Source organism: Telopea speciosissima, chromosome 5, assembly GCF_018873765.1.
Source record: "Telopea speciosissima isolate NSW1024214 ecotype Mountain lineage chromosome 5, Tspe_v1, whole genome shotgun sequence".
Taxonomy (NCBI): domain Eukaryota; kingdom Viridiplantae; phylum Streptophyta; class Magnoliopsida; order Proteales; family Proteaceae; genus Telopea; species Telopea speciosissima.
Window position 1 is genome coordinate 38,908,678 of NC_057920.1, and position 11,175 is coordinate 38,919,852.

Here is an 11,175-nt window from a genome sequence, read left to right on the forward strand (position 1 = left end):
GCCACATGTCGGGATCGTCATGATTATGCATCGGGTAAACGAAATGCAGTTGAATCGTGGCCATCCATCACGTCATCTGTTGACCATTAGATCTCTGTTTCTTCAGGCTATAAATAGGAGAACAATTAGACTCCATTTTTCACTCGTTGTTCGCTTTTGAAGGTCGCGCTGCTCTTTTGCTCGGTTGCGTTTACTTAGCTCAGGTGGTTTATTAGATCGGTGCTTTGCATTCTTCCTCGGTGGTGCTCTTGCTTGGGTCTGTCGCAAGTAAGTTCTTCTACTCTCATGGCTTATAGTGGTAGTGAATATAGATTGCCCGGGGTGAGTCCCTTGGTAAAGGGCTATAGTCAGGGTTCTGACCCAGACTCTCCCAGTAGCCTGAATGCCGAGGATCTCCTCAGCTCAACTTCCAATGACCTCAATAATGTTCACCCTGACCGGGATGTAGCAATGGAGCTCGATCGTCAGATCGATAAGGCGTTAACTTCCCGTCCCGACCTAGAGAAACATGTCCAGAATGCTAGTCCAGTTGCGGAAGCTGGGGGGGATGTAGAAGTAGATCTTTTGGCTACGGAGAGCCAAGGCTTAAAAGACCATGGTGTCCAAAATCAAGTCACCCCGGAAGATTAGGCCAACTCCGAGGAAGTAGATGATGATGAAGATGACGAGGATGAGGATGGCAATAGCAATGAGTCTGCACCGGACAAATCAGAGCAAACTGTGTACAATGTGTCTAGCATTCTACGTCAATCCGACCTAGCTCGGATCAGGAAGAAGTATGCAATTCCGGATGATGTCCTCTTGAGAATTCCTTCCAAGGAGGAGATGGCGTGCCATACTCAAGGTCCCTGGGTCAGCCTATATGAGATGTCCTTCCATAACGGGTTGCGGCTTCCTGCATTAGGTCTCATAAAGGAGATATTTGACCATTGGCTTCTCACCCCCTGTTAGTTGGTCCCGAACTCCTGGAGGATCATCCTCGGGTTCTACGTCTTCTTTAAACGGATCGGTTTCGAGCCAAGCCTAGCACTTTTTTCATTTTATTTCATGCTGAATAAATGTAACTTGGACGGGTGGTATTATTTCACCCGTCATAATCCGGGGAAGAACAAAAAGGGATTCCCTCTCTTCGTGGCTATGCCTACTTCCTTCTAGAAGTGGAAAGATTGGTTCTTCTATGCCGATACCCCCGGGTTGCCCTTCAGGTCAGAATGGGTTGAGGTTAAATTGAGAGTCATCAATCGACCCCTCCCCTTGAGTAGTGGGGAGGGGAAAGCTACTGCCCGAGCCGTGAAGGCCAAGAAGTTTGACGTCCGGAAGCTGAACTTCGACGATTTTCTTAGGGCAATGAATGTAGGTGAGTTGATTTAGCTTGGCTCGTTCCTTGGTTTTTTGTCGTTTCTGACCTTCATTTTTATTGTCTGTGTAGTGACTTTCAAGCTTGATAAGGACAGCCTTGCTCGTGCCGCCCTTGACAAGAAAGGAAGGTGGCAGGAGACAACGAGAAGGATAAGGGTAAGAATGGGGAGACAGGCCGATCACTCCCCCCTCCAACAAAGAAAAAGGCAAGGCGGTGAATATTGCCCCCCTCTCCTGCCGAAGGGCGACACCAAAGTGCCTCCCCCATCTGGCATTGTAATCATCGATTTAGAGGTCGGGCTCAGCAAGGGCGATCGAAGAGATGGGAAAAGGAAAAGGGATGAGCTCTCGTCCCCTCCTAAGTCAAACAGAGAGTGAGAGAGGTCGACCTTCTCCCCTCATGACAAGGAGAAGAAGACAGAAGTGAAGATCAAGGGCAAGGATACTGAGCCAAACTATAGCATTAGGTGGAACTTGAAAGCCAGAGATTCGACCATGGATGACATCGTCGTTGCCCGGGAATGGGTCTCCAATTGTCGACTTCCTCGGGACAAGGGTGAACTGAGGGATCTCTCCAACGATGCCTTTTCTGTAGAATTTTACAAGGCCTTAAGCACTGTACATTCTCTTTTGTCTATTTCTTATTGTTTTTTTTTTTTCACGCCGAGTCGATCTTTGAATCTCGTTTTCACTTTTTTACCTTTCTTGTCTTCTATCAATTTTTTTTTTAGGGTTTTGCTCATGCGGCTGAGGCTGGCCTTCGGGTGGAAAACCTCACCCAGAAACAATGGGAGACCAGTCTCAAGCTCAGTTCTGCCCTGGGTGAGAAGAAAGCCCTCAAGAAGGAGAAAGAAGCAGCGGACACCACAATCTCCAAACTCCAGGACAAGCTCGCTACTTTATCCATCCAAACTACTTGGCTCACCGAGGAGCGTGATCAGTACCATAACTAGAAGATGGATCTGGTTAAATTCTTAGAGGATGCTCGGAGTGAGCTGCGTGAGGCTGTGAGAATGGCCGAGGAAGATCGGCTCTTTGATAAGATGTCTGTGATTGAGGATTTCAAAAGTTTGGTTGCATTTGGAGCAATTGTCACATCGTATAATTCCGAGGCTTTTGAAATGGGTGCTAATCATGCTTGCCGCAATGTGCTGTCCAAGCTTCCGACTTTCAACTTTTTTGACTATGACTACTATACCCCGACTGGCGAGACCACTATTGTTGACCCTACAAATGGTCAGGTCAAGGTCGGGTTAGAGGTAGATCAAAAATGCCAAGATGGAGTGGACAATCCGAGCAAGAATGATGATCTAGAGGGTGACGAAACGAACAAGAAGGAGGACGGGGAGCTGCAGCCTACAGACTTATTCTCTTTGTTTTTGTTTTTGGATGAATGTATGGAACAGTTCTTTTTTCTTTTCTCTTTTTTTTTTTTTTTTTAAGTTGGATGATTTGCTTTACACTTTAGATTTTTTGGAAGTTAATGAATGGTGGGATGTCAATTGAGATCAGCCTCAATCAGTGCCGATTTTTGTAAATGGAAAAACGTATGTTTTCCTTCTCTTTTCTCTTTGAGGATTTTGTCAACCCGGAGGTCGGCCTCGTCTACTCATAGATGAGGACGATCTTCGCTGTTGCCTTGAAATTGAGGGCTTTACCAACCCGGAGGTCGGCCTCGTCTACTCACCGATGAGGACGATCTTCACTATTGCCTTGAAATTGAGGGCTTGACCAACCCGGAGGTCAGCCTCGTCTACTCACGGATGAGGATGATCTTCACTATTGCCTTGAAATTGAGGGCTTTACCAACCCGGAGGTCGACCTTGTCTACTCACGGATGAGGACAATCTTCGCTATTGCCACAAAATTGAGGGCTTTACCAACCCAGAGGTCGGCCTCGTCTACTCACGGATGAGGACAATCTTCATTGTTGCCTCAAAATTGAGGGCTTTACCAACACGGAGGTCGGCCTCGTCTACTCACAGATGAGGACGATCTTCGCTATTATCTCAAAATTGAGGGCTTTACCAACCCAGAGGTCAGCCTCGTCTACTCATGGATGAGGACGATCTTCGCTGTTGCCTCAAAATTGAGGGCTTTACCAACCCAGAGGTCGGCCTCGTCTACTCACGGATGAGGACGATCTTCGCTATTGCCTCGAAATTGAGGGCTTTACCAACCCATAGGTCGGCTTCGTCTACTCACGGATGAGGATGAACTTCATTGTTGCCTCAAAATTGAGGGCTTTACCAATCCAAAGATCAGCCTCGTCTACTCACGGATGAGGATGATCTTCGCTGTTGCCTTAAAATTGAGGGCTTTACCAATCCGGAGGTCGGCCTCGCCTACTCACGGATGAGGACGATCTTTGCTATTGCCTCAAAATTAAGGGCTTTACTAACCCGGAGGTCGGTCTCATCTACTCAGTGTTGGAAAATTTCTTTTTTCATTTGCTAGAGTATAGCTGAACAAAGTTAAAGAAGAATGGAAAATCATGCAGAATCCCTTGCAATTCACTGATAATATTTCTTCATGTTTTTGAAGTTCCATGGTTGGGGTAGTTCTTCGCCCTCCATTGTCTTGAGATAATAAGTTCCGGCCCAAACTATTCTGGAAATTATGTAGGGACCCTCCCAGTTGGCCGACAATTTATTCACATTCCTCGGGTCGAAAGCACTGGCCTTTCGTACAACTAGGTCCTCGAGCTGAATAACCATGGTCGAACTCTACTATTGTAGTACCAAGCCATTCTTTATTGATAGGTGGCATTCTTGGCTCTTACGTTTTTGTGAATTTCCTCCAAAAAATCTATGTTGGCTCGGAGCCCTTCTTCGTTGAGTTGTTCGTCAAAGCATGCCACCCGATGTGAAGTCGCCACTACTTCGACCGAAGCCAAGGCCTCAGTACCATATGCTAACCGAAAGGGAGTTTCTCCTTTTGGTATCCTGACTGACATCCTGTAAGACCATAGTACACTGGGGAGCTCCTCTACCCATTTTGCCTTAGCCTCCCATAGTCTCTTCTTTAAACCATCCTTTATAGTTTGGTTCATTATTTACACTTGGCCGTTATACTGCGGGTGTGCCACCAACGTATTATGAAACTCAATCTGATACGTGTCACAGAAAGCCCGAAATGCCTGGTTGTCGAACTATTTTCCGTTGTCCTTAAGCAATATCCGAGGAAGTCCAAACCGATATATGATCTTGTCCCTGAAGAACTTCTCCATGTTTTTCTCCGTGATCGTCGCCAGAGGCTCGACCTCTACCCACTTAGTAAAGTAATCTATTGGGATGACCAAATATTTCCTATTCCCCGAGGTTGGGGTGAAATTTCTAAGCAAATCCATTCCCCACATGGCAAATGGGATAGGGCTGAGCATTGGCGATAATAGGGTCAAAGGTCGATGCAGCACTGAACCACAATTGGCATTGTTTGCATCTTTTGACGTAATCTTTGGCTTCTTGTTGCATTTTGGGCCAATAGAATCCTTGCTTGAGTATCTTGTAGGTTAGGGATCTTCCTGCCATGTGACTACCACAGATGCCCTCATGCACCTCTTCCAACGCGTACCAAGCCCCATTTGGTCCGAGACAGCGCAGCAAGGGACTTAAGACTAACCTTTTGTACAATACGTCATCAATGTACATGTAATTTGCAGCCCTACACTTGACGACGCGAGATTCACTTTGGTCCGTCGGCAAAACATCATTCTTCAAATATTGGACAATGGGGTCCATCTAGCTCGGCCCTCTTTGACGCCCTTCTTTGACGCTGTTAATTTCATCCATTCTATAAGATGGTCGGTTCAGCTCTTCTACGTACACCATTTTGTCCAGGGCGAATTCCTTAGCAGTGACCAATCTCGATAGCGCATCGGCCGAAATGTTCTCTTCCCTCAGAATTTGTTGGATCTCGAAACTATCGAATTGTCTGATTAGTTCCCTAGCTTTCGCCAGATATTTTACCACCCGTTCTTCTTTGGCCTCATAATCACCTCACACCTGGTTCACAATTAGCTGGGAGTCACTATGGACTATAATTCGGGATGCTAGGACTGCTCGGGAGACCCTCAACCCTGCTAAAAGCGCCTCGTACTCTGCTTCGTTGTTGGACGCCGGGAACAAAAATTGTAGTGCATATTGGATCGTGAACCCCTCTGGGCTAGTTAGGATTAGACCAGCTCCACTACCATTCAAACTGCTCGATCCATCGACGAAAAAAGTCCAACAAGCCTCTATTGGTCGGCTCAATCCTGGATTCAGGTCATCCTAGGGAAATGTGCATTCTACGATGGAATCTGCTAGTACCTGAGCCTTAATGTCGGACCGAGGTTAGAACTCTATCTGATGCTCACTTAGTTCGACTGCCCATCCGACGAGTCATCCTGAAAAGTCAGGTCTGTGCAGGATCTTCTTCAAGGGGGTGATTTGTTATGATTATGATAGTATGGGCCTGAAAATATGGTCACAACCTTCTTGCTGCGGTGACCAGGGCGAAAGCCAACTTCTCAATATGGGAATATCTTACTTCCGCATTCACCAATACATGACTGATGTAATAAATCGGTCTCTGGAGACGGGCTATGCAATCTTCCTTTACCAGTACTGTGCTCACTGCCACATCCAACGCGGCTAAGTACATTTGTAGGTCTTCTCCATGGTCAGGTCGAACCAGTAATGGGGGGTTCTCCAAATAACTTTTCAATGCCTCACAGGCTTCATCAACCCAACTGAAGTCCCGCGGGGTTCTCAACCCCTTCAGAGCTTTGAAGAACAGGTGGCACTTATCTCCAGATCGTGTCATGAACCTGTTGAGTGTGGCCACCCTCTCGGTTAATCGTTATACTTCCTTCACCGTTTGGGGTGGTTGCATTTCCCTGATTGCCCTGATTTTTGAAGGGTTGGCCTCGATACCTCGCTTTGACACCATGTAGCCGAGGAATTTTCCCGATCCGACCCCGAATGCGCACTTTGCGGGGTTGAGCTTCATCTGGTGCTTTTTGAGGACCTGGAATACTTCATTGAGGTCGGCTATGTGATCTTCAGACTTCTTGCTTTTACTAGTATGTCATCAACATAGACCTCCATATTTCTGCTGATCTGATCTTTGAACACTATGTTAACCATGCGCTGGTAGGTCGCTTTGGCATTTTTCAGACCGAAAGGCATCGCTTTGTAACAGAAGTTCCCCTGCTCGGTTCGGAATGCAGTTAGGGATTCATCGGCCTCGTTCATTCGTATTTGGTTATAGCCAGAGTATGCATCCATGAAGGACAACATCTCATATCCTACTATCGCATCGATGAGTTGATCAATCTAGGGCAATGGGTAATTGTCCTTTAGGAAGGCTTTGTTCAAGTCGGAGTAGTCCATGCACATTCTCCATTTGCTTTTGGGACCATGATGATGTCCGCTAACCAGGTCGGGAACTCAATGGGATGGATGAAACCAGACCTTTTCAGCTTTTTGACCTCTTCCTCTATCGTCGCAAGCCTTTCCGCGGTGAAATTTCATCATTTTTGTTGTACGGGTTTCCTGCTCGGGTCTACCAATAGCCTATGCTCGGCTATTTAGCGAGGTATTCTTGGCATGTCAGCTACTGTCCATGGAAATATATCTATGTTGGCCCTGAGGAAGCCGATCATCTTTATTCTTTGCTACGAATTCAGTTGGTTGCCGATGTGTATTGTCTTATCAGAGCCCTCTTCTAGTTGTACTGAGACGAGCTCCTCCACTAGTTTGCCTCGCCGTTCGGTTGCTTCATCTCTCTGGTCAGGGACCTCGATGTCACAAGCCATTGCTCGACAGTTGCCTTTGGTCAACTTTATGAAAGCCACATAGCATTCCCTTGACTTCTTCTGGTCAGCTCAGGATTCTCCCACCCCGTTCTCTGTGGGGAACCTCATCATCAAATGTTTCGTGGACACGATTGCTCCCAGGGCATTCAAGGTGGGCCCAGGATCACGTTGAAAGTCGAAACAACCGTTACTACCATAAAATTTACTCTGATGGTCTTTACATTTGGGTACGTTCCGGCCGTCAAGGTCATCTCGATAGATCCTTCTATTGTTGTGGATGCTCCCGAGAATCTGTATAAATTCATTTCGTCCGGCTTGAAGCTAGCATCCTTGAGCCTGAACTGGCGAAATGCTTCATAGGATTTCATGTCAACCGATGCGCTGGTGTCCACAAGGATCCTGTGGACGGGTCTATTATCGGTCACTGCCTGTATGACCACCGCATCATCGTGGGGCCAGTTGATGTTCTCCATGTCACTATTCGAAAGACTGATAATAGGTTCCTTCCTCGCTTGCTTACTTACTGCCTCCGTGACCCCCATAAATCGAGCATGAGTTTTAGCCTTCCGTACTGACTCCTTTGCTGGCCCTCCTAAAATGGTGAGTATAGGGGCACCCAATGCTATCTGGCTCGTTTCACCCTCTTTTCTGTCATCGACACATTTTTCACCGATCCAAATTGGTCCTCGATTTGTCCTTCGTTCCTTCTGATTATCTTGATGCTCTTTGCTCCTCCTATCTCTTCCCTCTCTTCGATCTTCCCTTTGGTAGGGTCGGCTCGTCCTCTTTTCCACCTTTGATTTATCCACATATCGAGCAAGGTGTTCCTCACTAATCAACTTCTCAATCTCTTTTCAGCTGTTTGCAGTCATCGGTGTCGTATCCAGTGTCCTTGTGAAACCTACAGTATTTTTTTGGGTTCCTATCCTTCACATCAGAGTACATCGGGTCAGGCCAACTGAGTAGACCTCGGTTCTGTATCTGCATCAATATTTCTGAGCACCTTGTGTTGAGCGGGGTGTACTCTTGGCTTTGTGCTCTCTCTCTCCGATCCGATCTTGACCTCTTATCATCCTTCTGATGAAGGCGATCCTCCTATCGGTCCTCCTGGTCTTCTTTGTCAATGTTCTTCCTCTTGTCCTGGCCCCCATAGGCTTCTCCCGAAGCCCAAGTACTTTAGCCATGCTGGCGTATTGGTTGCATCGCTCCATCAGCTCGGGCATGGTAGTTACCTGATTTAGGACCAAGGATTTAACCAGTTCCACATCAGTCACTCCGTTGTGTAGGGTATTGAATGCCATCATCTCATCCTGATCCTCCATATCCAGCGACTCATTCATGAATCGTGTTAGGAAATCCCAGATTGGCTCTTCTTTATGTTGTTTTAATGCAAAGAGATTAGCCACGATCTTCTTCTGTCAAACCTTGCCCTTGACTGACTGGAATCTTGACTGAAGGATAGGAACCCCTGACATGGCATCCAAGCACACTATGGAGTATCACTCCAGTGGTAGAATTTGATGAAGAAACCTTGAGGATGTCCTCCTACATACCTGTCAGAAGATGGACAGCTGATCCCTGCACTTGCACAGCTCACAACATAATGTATTCTCCTCTCCATAAATGTGGGACCCAAACCTAAAAATGAGTGCAAAAGACCCTGAGTGGCATGTGGGTGCAAGGCCCTGACCCTGGGTTAAACCCTTGTGCAAGCCCACAGAGAATCAGCCTTGCTGAAATCTTTGGGTGATGCAGACATCACCCAGAGACATCCCAGAGTGGAAAAACTGATTATTTTAATGTTTTGATCTATGGGGACCACCCATATTGGACATGGGCACCCTCCATAGGTTGAGGGGAGTCTGAGGGACCACCTCATACACTTGGATCACTGTGGACCCCACCTGAGTGCCCAGAATGGCTGTGAATGCAGTCAAAAATGCATTCTCAAAATAAACCTTAGCAACCAAACAGGCCCTAGTCAAGGGCTGGGCTATAAATAGGAGTGCCTTGGGCTCATTTAGAGCCCTTAGCACTGTTGAAACCGTAGAGGGAAGGAGAAGAAAAAAAAGAGAGAAAAGAGAAGGAGAAGAGAGAGGAGGTCTCACCTTGGCTCAGACCTGCCCCAGCATCCATCTCCAACGCAGTTCAGGTATAGAATCTGAACTTACACCCCTACTATGATGTTGTTCTCTATTTTCCTCTTTGAATCTCTATGATTTTGATGGATATCTGGCCATTGGCAGCCCAGAACAGCTGGGGGCTGCCATGGACCATCTCAGATCTACCATTCAAGCATGATGTATGGAAGATCTGAGGTTTTTATGATGATTTTGCTACTGTTTTGCAAGCCTGAAACCGAAACCTGGGCTGTACCTGGCTACACTGTCCTTTGACACTAAGAATAGGCAGTTTGAGGTCCAGATTGTATGCCCTGGCTGCATGAGACCTAATCCTAGGTGGCAGTAGCTTTGGATTACTATTTGACACATAAATCTAGCTTTGCATGTAGCCAAAACCCTGATTTGTAACCAAGGATATGATGGGTTACTATTCACTGGGCTGTTTGGGCAGCTCCTGGCAGCCAAGTGGTGGGCCTAAGTGAAAATCCACATGGACCAGTGCAAAGTATGCCCCTGGGGGTCTAAGATGACCTAACATGCATGGGGAGAGGATCCATGTCACACCCCAAACCACCCCCGGGAGGATTTAGGCAAGTGACCCGGATATCCCATGACATTTGCCAATCCCCAAGGATCAAGAAGCAGTACTTACACGTCACAAACCACACAATGAGGGTAAAAGATAATAAGAGAGTATCAGAGTGCAAGGGAAGATCGAACTAATCATAGATGATTTATATCATCGATAATACAATCCCAAATACCTATGTTATACCATATACATATCCATTTATATTCGATAAGTACATTATCTTGGTTACACTTCATGAAAGAAAGAAACTTAAATAATAACAAAATCATCGCCAAGTTACGAGATGGGGAAGATCTATAATTCCATCAATAGCTTTCTTGCCCATTAACAAACCCGTACCTACAAAATCAACTAAAAGAGAATATACAAGAGTGTGAGCTCCACTGTGCCTGTGAATGAAATATAAACCATGCATGCACATGCAAGCACAACAAAATGAGTCCTACATGAGGTGCAGTTCATTTTATTTATTAGCCACCTAACATCACAACTAAGGCAGGTTAGTGCTACTACAATCCCTAATACATGTATCTCTGGTGCGGGCTTGGTCACCCCTTCCTGGGATACACCCATTGAGTTGTCAGAGAAAAGCAGTTGGCCCTTTGTGATTAATCCTGTGAGGTAACCGACTTAGTATCTTTTTCTTTTTCTTTTTTTTTTTGTTTTTCTTTTGTTTGGCTTATAGCCATAATTCACTTTTTGGTGCTTCCTGGCATATCGCTTGAGGTTATACGGTAGTCCTCACAGGCATCCAACACCTTAACCCCTGTTGCCAAGGGTGCGTAGCATGGGTGATGAAACTCTAGCCCCATGTCTATACGGTTTCGTATGAGTCGGGCAGTGTCAACTGTATCCCATACTACGGGCTACCATCGGTCTCATTTCTAAGCTGACTATGGCATCTAGTCTAACATTCACAATCATCATGATATAATCACAGAGTTGATCAACAGACATACAATGTGTAATAGTTTTGAATAATTGAACTGAATTAAATAACACAACATTTACAATTTAAGAATTTAATTGCTGGCATAATTAATATTGTTACACGTACATACACGATAACATTTCACTCACCTTGGTTTGATCCTACTGGTTCAGTTGTTTGTTCAGTTCTGGCCGGTAATTGGCTGTGCACCTCGAGCACGGAATCAAATCCTAAAGTAATAAATCATAAATGTGTTATTTTAATTATTCAAAACTATTTTGGATAATCTAGTGTTGGTCTAGGCTCACTGGTCTGACTCGGTGCACAATTGAACATCACTTGGAATTCTCTGGGCCTTGCACTGGGCTTT